The 19,525-nt window shown below is 40.0% G+C and overlaps 1 protein-coding gene and 1 pseudogene across 2 annotated transcripts in view; one reads left to right on the top strand and one right to left on the bottom strand.

Moving 5' to 3' along the window:
- Window positions 1-19,525, top strand: part of PARD3B (par-3 family cell polarity regulator beta) — a 1,005,179-nt gene that overhangs the window by 48,852 nt on the left and 936,802 nt on the right. The gene's annotated exons all lie outside the window — the stretch shown is intronic.
- LOC125911765 (anionic trypsin-like) lies at window positions 15,769-16,430 on the bottom strand (annotated as a pseudogene).

The following is a 19,525-nucleotide window of genomic DNA, read 5'->3' as shown; positions in this document are numbered from 1 at the left end:
ATTGGGTCCCATGAGCTGATTGGTTGTGGGAGGGGCGGGGACTTGCTTTTGAGAATCAGCAAGCCCTGCTTTCCAGTTTACCATTGATCAACTGCTATCCTGGGCAGTTTCTTCTCCCCCCCGTCTCCTTGTGACTGTGAAAAATGCCTGAGAAAATGTTTGTGAGGATGCTATTCAGAAGGACACCTTCGTTTGTGGATGCTTTATTGTACATTCTTGTTGACATGGATGCTGATGTCAATGATCAGTCATTGAGGGTCTTTGCCGAGCTATCTCCTGGGTGTATGAATGGTGAGATTCAGACTTTCATGGCTGGGCTAGGGAGAAAGGATCTGGGAATAACAAGAATTAAAAGAAATTTTCAAATTATGTATACAACATAAAATAGGGTTTTGTTTTAAAGATAGGCAGTGAGCTTTTCTCTATATATTGTGGTTCCTTCAGCATTTGTAATAAATTTAATATCTCCAGTTGGGCTTCAATAACTTTAACGGAGAAAAATTGCAGTTTTAATAATAAGCACGCGTTGATTGCCTACTTTGTCTTTTATATTAAAATGAATGTTGCAATTACTATGTGTTAATACTCAGTAAACTATGTTTCTTTTTCATTTGGAACTAAAAAAAAGTGTTACTTCTAAGCAGGCACGCACAATTTATCCTGGTAAATAAAGTAATTCTAAGTGTGCATGTATATGTTTATTATGAAGCCATCTTTCAGAATGCACCAAATGGAAAGAGAGGGAAGCTGATTGTCTGTTATTGTGGAGCTGACAGAATGTTTATTAATGGCCATGGATTTGAAATGAGCATCTTACTAAATGGAAGTCTTGGGCCAACCTCTGACCCTTTTGTCTTAAAGGTTTGAGAACAGATAATATGAAAGAATACCAGCTTTCTTCCAGATGGCTGCATGCCTGATGTTCCTTTATGTTTAGCTGTCATTCAAATATGAATGCCCAGTGATTATAAGTGTCTCTTTCTCTTTTCTGGACTGAAATGAAACCTTTTATGCATTGTGTGTTAAAACAGATTAACTGTTTGGCTCATCAGTAGGGAAATTAGAACAATAGCTGCCAACTCAATGGTATAGTAAAAGAATGTCCTTAGGGGCTTAGGGGTAAGGTTCATAAGCAAATGGTGTGTCCAAGTGTCAGGCTTGGGAAAGATGGGTGGGTTATAAAAATATTTCTCCTGAATTTTAATTTTATAACTGCATCTGGATGAGAGAAGAAGTATCACGAAGAAGCATGTAGGATTTGGATAAAATTTCCCCAACTTCTTACTTGGCCCGTCATTAATTTCTTGGAGTTCCCACTGTGCAAGATGAATTAAAAATGATATGTTTATCTGTAACGATGTGTTTTATTATGAAAGCATAATGCAGAATTACTATAGAGTGTTATTCTACCTTTTAGTGTGCTAAAATTGTCTCTTAAAATTATACATATTTGATAAGAGTCTCCTGGATGGATAATTTGGGTATCGTTTTTTTTCTACTCATGCAGCAGTTTTGTGATCTGAAAAGCAAGTAAGGCAGACAATTGTCATTTAGGTATGGTTGAGATACAGACCTGTCGGGGTGGCAAGAGAGAAACTGGCGACCCCTCAGTGACCTCTGCAGCAAAGGCAATATAGGAGATGGCTGGAGGCCAAGGGTCTGAGGGGACCAACCATGGCCATTTTAGAAAGCTGGAGTACTTTTTACTTACTTACTTACTTATTTATTTATAAGAATTTTATTTAAATCTAAGTTAGTTAACATATAGTGTAATAATGGTTTCAGGAGTGGAATTTAGTGATTCGTCACTCAGCTATAACACCCAGTACTCATCCCAACAAGTGCCCTCCTTAATGCCCATCACCCATTCAGCCCATCCCTCCACCCAACACCCCTCCAGCAACCCTTAGTTTGTTCTCTGTATTGATGAGTCTCTTGTGGTTTGCCTCCCTCTCTGTTTTTATCTTATTTTTCCTTCCCTTCTTAAAATGCTTGGTTGACTCACATTCTCAGCAGGGAGTAGAAAGGTGGCTCTCCTTTTCCCTGGAAACCCATACATTGAGTTAAGTCTGATATTTTTATGACCTAGTGGAAGAAAAACAGCATGTCTCATCCATTTTTTAATGAATTGTAATAAAAGATGTGTTTTTTGGTAGTTTTTGTTCTTCATGGAAAAAAACACAGGAAAACCTCCCTTGAAAGTCTGTTGTTTAAAAAAAATTTTTTTAATGTTTATTTAATTTTGAGAGAGAGAGAGAGAGCGAGAGAGTGAGAGAGAGAGAGCAGGGGAAGGTCAGAGAGAGGGAGACGTAGAACCCAAAACAGGCTCCAAGCTCTGAGCTTCAAGAGAGCCTATACCAGGCTCGAACTGACCAACTGTGAGATTATGATCATGACCTGAGCCGAAGTCACACGCTTAACTGATTGAGTCACCCAGGTGCCCCGAAAATCTGTTATTTTAATAACAGTTCTTTGATGAAATAAGTGATGAAAATAAGATTAACTCAAATAATCAGCTCTTCCACTTTTAACTTCATAGGATATTTTTGATGTTTTAAATTTTTATATACTTGTTTCATGATTTATGCCCCGTTTTTCTTTTATAACAGCTTTATGGAGATATAATTTACATACCATACAGTTCACACATTTATAATGCACAGTTCATTGCCTTTTAGTGTATCTGCAGAATTGTGCATCTATTGCTAGAATTTTAGAATATTTTCATTACCCCCCCAAACAAACCCAACTCCTCTTAGCCATCATTCCCTAATCCCCTCAGCCATTGGCAAACCCCTAGTCTACTTTCTGTTTCTGTAGATTTACCTACTCTGGGCATTTCATATGAGTGGAATCAAGAACCAATATGTGGTCCTTTGTAATTAGCTTCTTTGACCTGGCATAATATTTTCCATGTTTGTCCGTGTTGTAGCACGTGTCAGTACTCATTCTCTTTTGTAGTTGAATGATATTCTCTTGTATAGATTTACTACATTTTGTTTATCCGTTCATCTACTGAGGGACATTATTTGGTTTGATTTAATTTTTCTAGGTGAATATTTAGCAGAGGGAGTGATCTCATTTGCCAGACAACTCACGAATCAGAAATGACTTCTACCCACAACCATGATTTGCTGCCCATGACCAGCACACTGTAACACTTTACTGGTGGCATCTAACTATTTTGGTGTGAAAATGACCTTACTGAATGAAAACTTCACTGAGGAACTCATCAGTGGTGCCCTGACTGCTCCTTCAAATCCAAAACTTTGTCATAAGGACCAATATTAAGTGCTTATGTCACTCTTAAGATGTCACAAAGTGGTCTATCACACTTGCCTCCTGAAACAAAATTCCAGAACTGAATAAATGCAAAGGAGATGAAGGAATGAAAGATCAAGGAACTAAAGTAAAAACAGATATGGGGTAAAGAGAAGTTATCCTCATTACCACATGGGGATGAGGTCAAATGCTAGTGCTGGAAGATTGACGTCTCTCAAGTCTGTATACATTACTCACAAAAATCATCGTTTTGCTCTTCTTGTGCATTTCTATAAATGCAGCATCTATAATGCCATCTACCTAGCATGATGAAAAATATACAAAGCATAACTCCTCTCTGTAGAGTTTCCCTATATAAATTTTCACAGTGATGGCAAAGAATTAGGATGGTCACCACTCTGAGTAGGATGGTGGAAGGAACCCGGAGAATGTGACAGTAATGACCATGTGGAGAACTTGCTGTGTTCGAAACACATGTACTGAGCCCTCACACAGATTTAAGAGGCATCCTTTGAATAAGTAATCTTCCTTTTTTTTTTTTTTAAGTTTATTTATTTATTTTGAGAGAGAGAGAGAAGGAGAAAGAATCCCAAGCAGGCTCCTCGCTATCAGTGTGAAGCCCGATGTGGGGCTTGAACCCATGAACCATGAGATCACGACCTGAGCTGATACCAAAAGTTGGACACTTAACTGACTGAGCCACCCAGGTGCCCCTGAGTAAGTACTCTTATGTCCATCTTATAAGTGGATAAGCAAGGGGTAAGTCATTTTTTTTTCCCAGTATCAAACATCTACCTAGTGGTGGAGCCAGATTGTCCCCAGGCCACGGGACCCCAGAAGCCCTGCTGTGGATCCCAGTGCTGAGGTGCCACTGCAACTTTTCAGTTTCCCATGACCTCTTTCCTTTCCCCACTGAATTTTATCGTCGTGTTTCCTAGCGGAACGTAATGTTTGTCTCTCTTTTAGGTAGATCTACTGCTGGTTTATTCTCTGACCTACAAAAATAACGCACAATTGGAGAAAAAGTCAGAAAATACAGCATAAAGGAAAACAAAACAAAACAAAACTCAAACCCTGCCGTGTAGATAGCACAGAGTTAAAGGAAGATAGAGACCGGAGCTAGGATGGTGTCTGTGAGGTGGTTTGATCAGTTGCCTTCATTCATTTTTTCCCCACTGTCATTGTATTTAAGTGCAAAAATCTGAGTGTTGCTTGCAGTGGCTTGGCTAGAGAAATGTCTGTTCTTTAGGGTCATGAGTCTATCTTCTAGAAAGGGCTTCCTCTAGAAATTTCCTGGAGTTGTTTGCAAGTGACACAGGGTGCTCAGATGCTGCATCAGTTCAGAAAGTCCTGTTTGACCCTTGGTGTATCTTTGTGACATGGATGTTTCTTTGTCTCCGGAGGAAAGTTCACTCAGGATGCCTGCCTGAGATACCAAGAAGATAGTTTCTCTCTCTCCAGTCTCCAAAGAAGAGCAGTGTCTAGCCTGTTTCTGTTTCATCCCCAGCTTCTTTCTTACTGACTGTGGGAATTCTTCTCTTTCTGAATCATTAATGGTGGATCTCATGATGAGGCCAAGCATTGAGAAGGTGAAACACTGAGATGGAGTCTGAGGGTTTGGGCAAGGATGGTCACCATAGGGGATAGTGTGTTCAAGACCATGGTTGGTTTGTCTGTTGCTCCCCTTCCCTTAATGCTGGTTACTGCCTGTGTTTGTAGAATATCTGTGGTGGGGAATGAAGGGGCATGGAAGGAAGAAGCTGGGCAGGAAGAAACAGTTTACAGAAAACCAAGCATTATTGCCACATATTAAGTGGTGGGACATTTATATATTTTATCCAAATAAAAAGAGTCCTTTTGTAAGTTCTTTTCATCATTTTGGGGCTAAGGAAACTAAGTTTCTGAGAGTCACAAGACCTTATGCAAAGTCAAATGGATACAACGAGGGTATATTTCCAGTGTTTCATTTGGTTTGACTTTTGTCTTATGTTTTGTAATAATTGGAGACTTGGCCAAAATTGAGACTCAGAATTTCATTTTGAGGGGAGACGAGACTGCTGTGCTATGGGGCTCAGTTTGAATTCTCCAGTGAAACAAGGAAATGGGATTGTATTCATTCATTCAGCAAACCTTTTTTTTTTTTTTTTTTGCAACTGATTATTTGCAGGTGCTGTGGTGCTAGGTGCTGTAAGAACATGTATTCTCTTGCCATGGAGCTCTGTCTACTGCGTATAATGACAAATAAAAACAATATAGCACTGGGAGTCTTGTCATGGTTTTTGATAGAGAATGCATTTCATAAATCCATTTAGAATTATTAAGTCAGATAAAGGAATATAATATCCTTGGTTTCTGTTGTCTAATGGCCATTGTTTCCTTCTTTTTCATTAAAAAAAAACTTTATTGTGAAACACTTTGCAATCGTGTATTTATCACCCAGCCCTTTAAATCATCAACCATCTTTTATTCTTTTTATGTGTCTTTTTGTTCCTACTTGTTTTACCTTTGTAGGGATGCTGAGAGTCTTGGAGCAGGGCTTCCTGGGTGGTAATGGAACCTTATGGGACATTATTTTCCAAGTAGCTTTTTAGATCCCTTTTATTTTGCCAGTCTGGAAACAAAGAATGGGTGACACATACCTATTTTTTGAGTAGTTTAGCAAAAAGACAATAGAATGGTTATTTGACTTCCATGTTCAAGGATGAATCCTGCTGCCCATAAAGGGGTCTGCCATTTGCTGGCTTTAGAGGATTAGAGGTTTGTTTGGTGGAAAAGCGTACAGAGTGTTAGTTGCAAAAAACCCTCAGTACGGAACACCCTCCAAATAATCTTTCAAGTAAGTGAAGCTTAGCAAGAAATACAATTGCAGAGAACATTTGTATTTGTGGTTTATATTTATATGTGTGTAAAGGCAGCAATTTCAGGCTTTTAAGGAATTAAGCTGGCTGGAGAATTGGGTATGGGAAATTAACCTGCCTAATTCATTGGCTTGATTTTGGTGATGCTCAGGATCTGTGAAGAGGACCCTATTCCATGCTACTGTGTAGTGCCTCCACAACTCCTTGATGAGAACAGAATAATTTTTCTCAAGTGCCAGGGGCTGAGGTAGGTTTTTTTGTGGCAGAGATCTGAACCAATGATGCCTCTCTGATAAATAAGAGGTTCCCACGGATGAGTTCTCACTAATTGGTGCAGCCCCTTCAAAGTCTCTGGGTGTGGATGCCTTTGTATTTGTTGGTCAGAGTTCCCCTGAAACTATGCTTTTTAATCCCACCTGTCTCTCCAGCCAAGGTGTTGGAAACGGTGATGTACCAGTGATGGCAACCTAGCCCTGGAGAGTGGAGAGGAGGTAGTTGTTTGCATAGGATTATACTGCTAACATGTGGGAATGTGCTTTGCAAACTCATTACATTTGTTAGAGCAGGGGAACAGGTGATATTGACCCTCTTCTACTCTGAGTAAACAGTCTTACAAGGGCCGGTGAGTGGTGAGCTGGGCCTAGAACTGGTCTTCCCTGTCGGCAGCTTGCATCGCTGTGCATAGGGGAGCCTGCCGCATTACACGCACTTGGTAATTGTTGGAATGAATGAGTGGACATATTCCAATCCAGGTTTTTCCAGAGTGGGCTTCATACAGCCTTGGTATTAGGAAGAGATCTTTGGAAAATAATTTCACGGACAAATAAGTTGGGAAATGTTAGTCTCTGGTAGAGTCACTGAAGGTTTGAATATATTTTGCGGCAAAGGGATCATTTTTTACCTTTGTTTAATACGGTGTATAAAACCATGTGATTGTGTGCCTTCCTATCTATTAGTGTCCCACAGAATAATTACTGTTATGTATAATAGCCTTTGGGAAATAGAGCTTCAAATGAATAGCTTTCCCATAGTATTTGACATTGACCAATTAAGACGACCAGATAAAAAATTAAGCTCAGATCTGGGCCTCCTGCTTTTGTCTTATATTCATTCCGTTCTGTTTTTGAAGCCTCCACTCCCATGTCTATCTTGATGATTTGGACTTCACATTTCCTATCCTTCCCTATTTCCTGAGTTACTCTATTTGTGCATTAAAACAAATTTCTTCTTGTAAGATTAATACATGATCAAGTTGGAAAATTAAAAAAATATAGATACATAAAATATACCATTCTATTTATCGTCTTATAATCCCACTATAAGAGATAATATGTTTCTATGTGGCTGTGTATGTCCTATGGAGCTAGATTGCCTGACTTCAAATCTCAGCTCTTCTCCTTACTAGCTGTGTAACTTGGGGAATGGTATTTAGCCTCCTGCATTAATTGCCTCATCTCTGGCATGAGGATAATGATAATGCCCATAGAATGGAGTTGTTATGAGGAATAAATGAATTAACATTTGTAAAATGCTAGGAGTGTGTGCTAGTACCTGTGTGCTAGTACCTGGCACACAGAACTTGTATAAGAGGTAAATTAAAAACGTGTCTGTGTTAAAATGCCAATACTACCCAAAGCTGTCTACACATTGAATACAATCCCAATCAAAATTGCACCAGCATTCTTCTCGAAGCTAGAACAAGCACTCCTAAAATTTGTATGGAACCGCAAAAGACCCTGAATAGCCAAAGTAATATTGAAGAAGAAGACCAAAGCGGGAGGCATCACAGTCCCAGACTTTAGCCTCTACTACAAAGCTGTCATCATCAAGACAGCATGGTATTGGCACAAAAACAGACACATAGACCAATGGAATAGAATAGAAACCCCAGAATTAGACCCACAAATGTATGGCCAACTCATCTTCAACAAAGCAGGAAAGAACATCCAATGGAAAAAAGACAGTCTCTTTAACAAATGGTGCTGGGAGAACTGGACAGCAACATGCAGATGGATGAAACTAGACCACTTTCTCGCACCATTCACAAAAATAAACTCGAAAGGAATAAAGGACCTGAATGTGAGACAGGAAACCATCAAAACCCTAGAGGAGAAAGCAGGAAAAAAACCTCTCTGACCTCAGCCGCAGCAATTTCTTACTTGACACATCCCCAAAGGCAAGGGAATTAAAAGCAAAAATGAACTATTGGGACCTCATCAAGATAAGAAGCTTCTGCACTGCAAAGGAAACAATCAACAAAACTAAAAGGCAATGGAATGGGAAAAGATATTTGCAAATGACGTATCGGACAAAGGGCTAGTATCCAAAATCTATAAAGAGCTCACCAAACTCCACACCCGAAAAACAAATAATCCAGGGAAGAAATGGGCAGAAAACATGAATAGACACTTCTCTAAAGAAGACATCCAGATGGCCAACAGGCACATGAAGATTCTCAACGTCACTCCTCATCAGGGAAATACAAATCAAAACCACACTCAGATACCCCCTCACTCCAGTCAGAGTGGCTAGAATGAACAACTCAGGAGACTATAGATGCTGGAGAGGATGTGGAGAAACGGGAACCCTCTTGCACTGTTGGTGGGAATGCAAACTGGTGCAGCCACTCTGGAAAACAGTGTGGAGGTTCCTCAAAAAATTAAAAAAAATAGATATACCCTATGACCTGGTAATAGCACGGCCAGGAATTGACCCAAGGGATACAGGAGTGCTGATGCATAGGGGCACTTGTACCCCAATGTTTATAGCAGCACTCTCAACAATAGCCAAATTATGGAAAGAGCCTAAATGTCCATCAACTGATGAATGGATAAATTGTGGTTTATATACACAATGGAATACTACATGACAATGAGAAAGAATGAAATAGGGCCTTTTGTAGCAATGTGGATGGAACTGGAGAGTGTTATGCTAAGTGAAATAAGTCATACAGAGAAAGACAGATACCATACGTTTTCACTCTTATGTAGATCCTGAGAAACTTAACAGAAGACCATGGGGTAGGGAAAGGAAAAAAAAAAAAAAAAAGGTTAGGGAGGGAGCCAAAACATAAGAGACTCTTAAAAACTGAGGACAACAACAACAACAAAAAAACAAAAACAAAAAACAGAACAAACTGAGGGTTGATGGGGGGTGGGGGGGAGGGTGGGTGATGTGTATTGAGGAGGGCACCTGTTGGGTTGAGCACTGGGTGTTGTATGGAAACCAATTTGACAATAAATTTCATATTTAAAAAAATGTGTATGTGTGCATATGTGTGTTCACATAATATTACACTGTATGCATATATCACACATTATTTCAGCAGTATACCATTGTTGGATATTCAGGTTGTTAGATTTTTCACAGTGATGAACAGTGCTGTTGTGAACATCTGTCTCTCAAATTTTTTGAATAGCCATCGTTATTTCCTTAGATTGATTCCTTAAATTGGAACTCCTGAATCAATAGATGTGTATGTTTGTGAAACTTTGGTACAGTCTTCCTACAGACTTTAGTAAGAAATCCGATGAGTTCTGATTACAACCATGCTTGAGAATGCCACCTTTTTTCACTTTTGTTAATATGAAGGGGTGAACATTTTGCCATTTAAGAAAGCAGTACTGGGGTACCTGGCTGGCCCACTCGGTAGAGCATGTGACTCTTGATCTCAAGGTTTGTGGGTTTGAGCCCCAAGTTGGGTATAGAGATTACTTAAAAAAAAAATCTTTGAAAAAAAAAAACAGTACTAATGAAGTTAATTTCTGCTGTGTGTGTTTTGCCTTTGGCTGTTGCTATTTATAGTTTGAAAGAAAAAAATGGACAATAGACACTTTTTGGGAGAACTCTTTCTATATTAAGGATTTTAATCCCTTGTCATTTGTGGTAAATATGCCTTGCAATTTTCCCCTCCTTTTCCCTTAAGTTCCTTCTCCTAATTCTCCCATTTGCTTCACTCGGTTGCCTGAATATAGACTTTGTAGCTCTTTTGCCTTGTAGTTCTAGTATAGCTTAAGTGAACATTTACAAAATATCACTGCTAACACTATCCATAATATCTTAAAGAAAAAACATGCGGAGTAGGTACATTGTCTGATGAAGGGCATAGGGTAACTTTTAAATGAAATTTGTCTGTAGAGGAAATGTCTTTGTATTTTCTTTTTTGTCCTAGAACTGAAGTGATGAGTTTTCAGTCTTTAGAAGTAACACCCATTCATAGTTCATGCTTTTGTGATGTTGACCAATACTTTATAGGTCTGCACCATTTTATTTGCAAAATGAATGATAGGGTATGTGAGACTCATGATATTAAGTGATTGTTTTATATAGACTTACTGAGCTAGATAGTTGAATCTTTTTGTCCAATTGTTTGGTTTAAAATAACATAAAAAAAATAAGATTTTTTTCCTGAATAATTCTGTTAATAACGAACTTGAAGTTTTTGTTTGTCCCCCCATAGGTAGACTAAGAGTGGAGTGGAGAGATTTCTTTCAAGGACTGATCTTTAAGCACATTTCCTGGATATAGACCTTAAGACCTTTATTTTATAATAATGGAGGTAAAATATTTGATGCATTGAATCTTCTCATGCATATAACCTCGTTTTCTACTCCATTTATTTGATAATTGTTTCATCATTTCAAATTCAATTTGTAATAGCAATGAACACTCTTTAATATTTTTCTAATAAGGATTAGTTGGAGAGGTTAATATGGTCAGAAATTTAAAGAAGCTCAGAGTCATCTTAATGAGTGTCAGGTAATTAACCTACATGAATAGATTAAAGAAATCAAGCAAGCACGCTGATGGGTTTTCCTTTCAAGTTCAAATTTAGAACATCATCTGTGCAGTGGTTAGGTCTTACACATTAGATGGTGATTGCTATATTGTTTTTTAATATATAAAAAACTTAACAGTGAAACGTTATTAGAATTCCTCATCAAATTTGATTAATTGAAGAATGATTATGATATGTGATATGAATTTTGAATTCTTACATGTGAACGATTTTTTTTTTCGATAAATAGTCTCCTCCAGATGAATTCCTTTGCAAATCAGGAACCAGCGCTTTAATATAGAGATCTCCTCTTACAAGAACAAATCATAATGTAAAACTTAAGCAGCTCAGGAGCTGCTTCATTTAGGTCTAAACTTGCTGAAAATGATTGTCACTATTATCCTAGGGATGCTATTTTTCAAAGTGAGATGAAGAATTACCTATTTCTGCGGTCACCGTAGGATTAAAAGACAAGTTCTGGAAGTGATCCTGAGTGGTTCCAAGGCAAGACTTCATCTAAATTATTCACATGGATGACATGTATCTTCTTAAGGAATTCTAGAAATTTATGGATGATTTGTCCTTTGTTTAGCTAATTACAGTTGAGTTGATCTAAGCTATTTGTCTTTCTGGCCCTACTAGAGGTGGTATACAGTTAGTTGCTACCTTTTTTTTTTTTTTTTTTAATATGGCAATTCTAGGTCAGGGAGAGCCTCAAACCGGAGATCATTTGTTTTGATCCCCTCTTTGAGGGTGAGTTATTTCTGGTCTTAAGCAAATAGCACCGCCTTGGTACAAAATCTGGATTTGTTCTTCAGCTCTGCCGCCTTCCGTTTACTCCTTCAGCCTTACAGTTCTGTTTTGTACAAGGGGGACACAAATTTTGTCATGTGGACAGAATGAATGAGATCTTGCTTGTGGAAACATTTTGTAAATGTGCTAAGTAATGCAAAGGTCAAATGTTTCATTGTTAACTTCTTAGGACAAGCTTTTCCTGTCCATCTTAGGTACGCCCCTCCAAGCTGAATATACTCACTTTATCTTGACTTAGTTTGCAATCTCCTGTTCTACTCCCTGTCTACAAACCCTGCCTAAGAATTTCCTTAAATAGTAGCAGAAAGAAACTGCGAAAATCTGGTAATGAGTTCCAAGGAAGGTAGAATGTTAGAATTAGTTGTATACACACCATTTCTGACCTGTGAATGGTAAAAATGTCAGTTGAGGTCATAATGTTGGATTTTAATCTGCACTTTGTGGCCTGGTTGTTTCTCATTGGCACAGACTTTAGGGCCAACTCTCGCCACTATATAGCCAACTATTCAAAAGGGAGACCAAGTGAAATCAATCCTTTTTGGGCTCTTGTTGTGTGAACATCTCTGTGCTGAGAGTTGGTGTGAACAGGTGAGATACAAAGATTAAAAAAACAACAACCCAGAAATTTTAAACTTCTTACTCTGGTTAGAAGATGGCATATCACATGGAAGTTAGAAGTTGAAAAAGCATCTCTCAACCATTCCTTTGGTGATTTGGATTTTATATTCTGTTTCCCCAGCTATATTGGGAATGGTAAAGAGCTATCTTTATAACACTTTGTATTGCCATGTTGACCAATGCTGTGGTTTACTCTTAGCAGATGCTCAGTAAATATTTTGAATCAAGCTATAGAGCCAGGATAGTTATAAATCCCTCTCTACTTACGAGAATAACAGTTAAGAGGACAGTTATTACTGATGCTAGGTTAATAGCATCCTCCGAAACTCTAAGGAGAGCGTATTTAGTTCTCTAAATTATATAGCTCTGTGCTCACTTATTTATCTTTTAAAGTGGTCAATAAAGAGCTTCTTGCTCAGCACAGGAACAAGGAAGTGCAGCAGAAAAGTCTTTAAAGTCAGAAAAGTTGAAAATACTGAGTCCTTATCACATAACCTGAGGCATTTGAGTTAATTTCCTCTTACGCCTTTGTAACTCCTATTTTATTAAATGTGCTGTCAACCTCTGAGCGTTTTCTTGATTTTTCTGGATCTGGCTGTCTAATGGCACATTTTGTTTTAGAAATACAGTGTTTTAGCTGTGGTTGAAATAATTTGTGGGTCTTGATTAATTTACCAGTATTACTTCAGAAATCCTCCTAAAACGAATTTCGGTGGTTATTGTTTGTTAATTTCTCTGCTGGGGCACATTAAGCCTGAGAAGTAAAGCGATCTGCAAAGTCTGTGTGAACTGTTTGGATCCCTAAGGACCATCAAGAACAGATAATGAAAACACTGAAAATTTCTCCTCCTAACGTCAGTGTTTTTCTTTAAATCAGGCCACAAGGCATTTTTCATTGTCCTAATAACCATCTGTTATAAAAATGTAGAACCTTAATGCCTGGTAAGTACATCCTGCTAACTGCCTTATAAACTGCGCTGATTCACTCCTCACACCAGTGCTTTTGGCTAATTCCAAAGGGGACTCGGCACACCAAGAATGTGAAGAATGCAGTGCAAAATCCAACAGGAGTGTTGGAAAAACACTTCCGCCCTTGAGTTGCACTCCGTGTTGGTGTGAAAGAGCTTTGTTCATTTTCTGCCTTAGTTTCCCCTTCAGAAAACAGTGACACGCCTTTCCAGGGGAGTTCACCTGGGCACAGACTGGAATGATTTTGTCAGGTTCAGGCAGCCCTCTCTGGGGTAAATCCTGGGGAGATTTCCTTTCGCCTGATCTGCTACCACCTGGCACGTAGTAGGTATGTTTGCTGGATGAGTAATCAATATTTATTGAAGACTATTTGGTTATTTCCACTTACACGTGATAGCACCGGCTGACGAGGGTGACACGATTGCGTTTGTCATTACTGACCTCATTTTCTAATCTCTGAATATTAACACTGTTGAGACAGAGCATTTGTTTTATAGAAAAAGGTGTATTCTTTGATCCTTTGACATCCTGAGTGCTTTTCCTCACCACCGAGAATTGGACAAGGACAATGCTTTGTTACAAAAGGGGCAGAGGTCATTTTGATATCTTGTATTTAGCTCTATTAATATTCTTTAGATTTTACTCCGGAATTCTTCATATCAGAAAAAAAAAAAGTTTTAATATCAGCACAAGAAGAAAATACAATCTATGTGGTGGTGAGTGCCCAGTGCAAATACTAAACTTCTTTAAAATGAAATTTTCCCTTGAAAAGCTGTTTAACATCCAGTCTTTCCAATAGAGATGTTGAAAGCAGAAATATACGTCTGCTCCTCAAACTCCTATGTTTTCACTCTTTCCTGAAACATGCTGAGAAACTGAAAACATTTACTTCATATATTTAAAAATGTTTGACTGAAGTGATATACACACGCAAGTCATTTTAGATTTCTTGGGAGGAGACATTGCCCTTCTTTCTGATGTTATCTTTTACTCAGGTGGTACCTGGAGGTCATCTCTGCAGTTTGGGGCAATCAAACCAGACCTAGGAAGGCTTTTGTTTTTATACTTTCTTTGCTTGTAAAGCAATAACGTATTCATGGTTAACTGTGAACCAGAGGCTCTTAGTCCTGGCTGCGTATTAGAATCACCTAAACACTGCTCCCAGTAATTGCTTTGGGCTGGGGCTCAGGATTTGGCCGATTTAAAGGCTTCCAAGATGCTTCATACGGCAGCCAGGGCAGAGGATGGCGGTGGAGTGAGCCAGGGAAGATGGGTAACGATGTAAGTTTTCATGTAGCACTCATTTTGTGGTGAACCGGCCTTTTTGGCTCCATTTTTGTTGTGTAGATGGTTTTGATTCTAATCTCCAACCTTAGTCTAAGAAGCACTTGGGGTAGTGGAACTTGCTAAGAATACCAGTCCTTGGGGCCAGTGCACAGGTTCTAACTCAGGGAAGTGAGGGGTTGAGCACACCAGCCAGTGATTTTAATAGAGATGGTTGAATTTCAGGGTTCCTTTAATCACTGCCATGTTCCAGTGACCTAGTCCAGTGTAAGAAATCATTCTAAAATACACGGTCTTAACATACCGACATCATTGTACCTCGTGGGCTTATGGGTCGGGTATTTGCTATAGTTTGGCTAGGGGAGTGCTTCTGTTCCATGCGGTGTCAGCTGGGGTCACTTGGTGATATTCACCTGGTGGCCGGTCTGCAGGGTCAAAGATGGCTGGATTCACATGCCTGGCACCCAGGCATAGAGAGCTGGAAGGCTGGGGCCAGCTGTGCCCTCTGCATGTATTGTTGGGGCTTTCTGACAAAGCCTCTTAGCTGGGCATTTGTATTTACAAGGTGACTCAGGGTTCCTAGCATTTGCAAGAGAGCCAGGAAGGAGCTTCGGGGTTTCTTAGGATGTAGAGTTATTTCTGCCACAATCTATGGGGTCAGACGAGTCTGTAAGAAAGCCTAAATTTAATGAGAGGGGAATTAGACTCTCTCAGCAAGAGGAATATCTAGGAACTTGAAGCCGGCTGTATCACCCCCACACATAAATAGGCAAAAGTCATGTTGTTCTGACCCTATACAACTTTCTGAGTTACTGATTCATAGTTACTAGTCCCTGTCTTCATACAGGGGCGTAATGTCTTTTACCTGGTTAGTTTCGATGATTTCTAAAAGGTATCTCTACCTACATACCAGTGTTCTTTGATTCGTCGTATATGTGACACAACTAATCTTTCTGAAACACGATACTAATCGTGGGACTCCCTTTCCTTGAAGTGTAAATGGGTCTCCTCACCTCTTAGTCTAAGGTCGGTGGCAGGAAATGTAGTGTGGTGGTTAATATCACAGACCCTGTCCGAGTTCAAGTCCTGATTCTGATATTTACTCACTTTGTGACTTTGGGCAGTGTACTGTACCTGCATGTTACTGTTTGTTTGTTTTTTTTTGTTTTGTTTTTTTGTTTTTTTGTTTTGGTAACAGGCTCACTTTATTAGCCTAGTGATGGTAGAGGGACTTGGGGTTTTAGCTGTTGGCAGCTATGGTCTCCTTAGTCCAGTCTACAAAAATCACACACCTTGGTGTAGACTCCCGGCTGCTTCTTCTGGGTGCAGCCATAGTCCCAGAAGACAATTTTCTGGAGCTCACCATTGCAGACCACAGGGCCACCAGAGTCACCCTGGCAGGAGTCCTTGCCTCTCTCGAGGAAGCCAGCGCAAACTATGTTCTTCATGATCTGCCCAGGGTAGGAGGCTTCCCCCTGGGCCTGACTCAGCAGTGGGGCATCCAGGCACTGCAGCAGGTCGGGGTAGTTGATTCCAGAGCCCAGGGTGTTGCCCTAGCCAGACAGAAGGCATTGGGTGCCAGTGGGTACACAGGTGGAGGTATGGAGGACACCCAGGGAGTGAGGGCTGCAGGAGAGAAGAGCTTGACGAGCATCATGTCATTGTCTAGGGTCCAGCTGCTATCATCGGGGTGGCTGAGTTGATGAACTTGCTCATCCCCCTCTAGGACATTGATGTTGTGTTCCCGAGAGCCTCACTTGGATGCGAGACTCGTAGCAGTGAGCCACGGATACCAGCCTCTTACAATTTCCCTTTTACAGATGAAACAAGTAGCTCAGCGGGTTATTGTGACAATGCAATGAGTAATATATGTAATGCCCTAAAATGTGTTGGGACAAAATGGTTTTTATTGTTGCTGTTAACATTTTTATGGTGAGGCATTCAAGGCTTGTCATGCTCTATTGCACCTTATATTTCCAACCTTATTTCCTATGACTATTCCTGCAATCCGGGCTGCCCCCTCACTCAGCTATCTCCTGTCCTGTCTTCCTTTCCTCCTGTCTTCCTGTGTTTTCCTTGCTGACTGCTGCTCATGCTATCATCTGTCAATGGAAAGCTGACTTCTCTCCCCCCTCTTCTTTAGAAAGGGGTTTCACTCCAAGGCTTTAGACGGTTTTCAGTCAATGGAAACTAGAATTTTATACTTCATTCCATGACCCAAGCACGGTTATGTTTGGTCTCTCTGATTCTCATATACATTTAATGCAATACTGCTTTCTACCCTGCCTGACTTATGCATTTGAGTTTCCCACAAGTGTAGCACAGTACTGTGCCTTACATATTGGGGTTTAAAATTTGGTATGGCATCAGAAAAGTTCAGGCTATGCTGCCGTAACAAATCATCTGAAAATCTCTGGCTTAGAGTAATCAGCTTATTTCTCGGTCATGCTGTCAGCCCCTGGTGGGTCTGATAAAATGAGGAGATCTCATTTTATCATCTGGGGCCCCACATGGAGGCTCCATCTTACAATATGTTTCCATGATTATAGAAAATCAAGGAAAATGTAAATTGATGCACTGGCTCTTAAAGCTTCTGCACAGAGAGACACACATTACTTATGCTCAAATTTCTTTGGCCAGTTACATGTCAAACCTGAATTCGAATGGGCGGTAAAGTATGATTCTTCCACGTTCTCAGAATAAGAGAACAACCTATGAACCAGCTCCAGTGGCCACAGTTGACTCCCTAGTTTTATTACCTATTTCTGTAAGATGCTGCTAGGTTAATAGAACCAAGTTGCTATGAAAGCCTCACCTGTGTGCACCTCAGTATCATATACCATTCAATTCAGGTGAGTCCATGGGCAGTCCTTCGGATCCCCTTTGGATGCTGCTCTAAAGAAAACAAAAATCATTCAGTAGCTGTTATGTTGTGTTTATGGTTTTTCTTAGAAATATTAAAGCCTCAAACATTCTTTTTCAGATATTTCTTTAATTTTTTTTTAAAGTTTATTTCTTTTGAGAGGGAGAAAGCAAGAGCAGGAGCAGGGAAGAGGCAGAAGGAGGGAAAGAGAGAATCCTGAACAGGCTCAACACTGTCAGCACAGAGCCAGGTATGGGACTAGAACCCACCAACCATGAGATCATGACCTGAGCCAAAATCAAGAGTTGGATGCTTAACCCCCTGAGTCACACAAGCACCTCTATGTATTTCTCTTAAAACCCCCAAACCTTTCTTTCCCCTTGTAAGAGTGCTGACAACGCTGACTCCATCTTTGGTCTTCCATCTTGTTCCTGTTTGTCTAATGACCTCCCCTCAGGGCTTTGTGTTCAGGTTCCATGGAGGTTAAATGTATGCTCTGACTGGAATGTGGGAAGGCTAGTTCTGATCTCTAAAGTGGCACACAGAAGACTCCAGAAATTAGTAGAGATGGCTGGCACACAGAAGCTCCCACTTTACATAACTAGTAGAGATGGCTGCCTCTCTGAAGGCCCTCGCTTCACATTAACTAGTAGAGATCCTCTGGTCCACAGATGGTGTCAATTTAGATGGCTACCTGTTGACCTTACCACAGTGCCCCTCGCCCTATACGATCTGTGGGTTAAGGTCCAGACGTGGAGAGTAAGGATGGAGAATAGCTGTGTGCTGCCTGGGTCATTTGTCTGCCAGATTTCCACACACCCCCTCACTCCATTAGTAAGTTACCCTGAATGAAGCTCCGTATGGAGTGGTTTGCTTCCTTTTGGGTCCAAAGTGCCTTCTAACCCTGGAGGATACTTGACTCACCCTCCTTTACCTTCTGACACCCCTCCCCTTTGATTATTGCTTTGAAGTAAAAACTAGTTAGCAAGACACAGGTGCTAACTTTAGTGTGCTAGAACTACTGCTAGGTGACTGTAAAATCGGCTCCTGGGCACAGTCACTTATTTTGCGGGTTTACTAAATTGAGCTTGTTGAGGAAGGTGATAATGATCTTAGCAAGTTGGAAAGACAGTCCATAAACAAGATGTTCAGTAGCTCAAATTTAAGACAGTAACCAAAAGGAGACTATAGAAGATGCTGACAACCACATATATGAAAGATTACATTTATTAAGTGCAACACTTGGCAAGATTTTTGTTTCTATAATGTAATCCTCAAGAAGGCCCTCCATAGAACTTTGCTTTGATTAGTTCTAAGAAGTACAGACTCCAGGGAAGCCCTTAGAGGTTAGGGGATTACTGTAGAGGTAAGGATGGCAAGTAGAGGAACCAGGTCATGACTGACTGGTTGAATGGACCAGCACAGTAGGGCTTCCATTAACATTTTAAGTTGGCAACATTCTTCTTAAAAAAAAATTTTTTTTTTGTTTTAAATAAGAAGAGCATTTTGTTTTCTTTTGTTTTAAATAATAAGATGAAAGGGGCAGAGAGAGAGAAAATCATGAGCAGTCTCCAGGCTCACTGTAGAGCTGGACATGGGCTCCATCCCATGAGCCTGGGATCATGACCCGAGCTGAAATCAAGAGTTGGGTGCTCAACTGACTGAGCCACCCAGGCACCCCATTGTCAACATTCTTATAAGGACTTCATTTATAAGGACCAGAAATCGTTGCTTGTGTGTCTACTTGTCCTTTTGTGAATGATGTGGAAAAAGTAGGCTATGAAAGGGCAGAAAATTATGAAATGAATACAGTGGCAACAAAGGATTTGAGAACAAAGCAGATGAAGGGTGTGGGAGGGCTACACCTGTGAAGGTACTCAGCTGTTTTAAATCCCCAGAGAAGGGCGTAGTCTCTGGTTCCTGTAAGGGACCTTCCTGGGAGGGAATTAACTCTTAATTGCTTAGTGTGATATTCCTTAGGAGTTGTTGGGTAGCCAAATCCGATGACAGAAGAATGTATTAATGTAAACTATGACCTATTTCTTTTTTAAAAAGTTTTGA

The sequence above is a fragment of the Panthera uncia genome (assembly GCF_023721935.1).
Source record: "Panthera uncia isolate 11264 chromosome C1 unlocalized genomic scaffold, Puncia_PCG_1.0 HiC_scaffold_3, whole genome shotgun sequence".
Classification (NCBI taxonomy): Eukaryota; Metazoa; Chordata; class Mammalia; order Carnivora; family Felidae; genus Panthera; species Panthera uncia.
The sequence above is the reverse complement of the archived record's forward strand: the minus strand, read 5'-3'. Positions and strand labels throughout refer to the sequence as shown.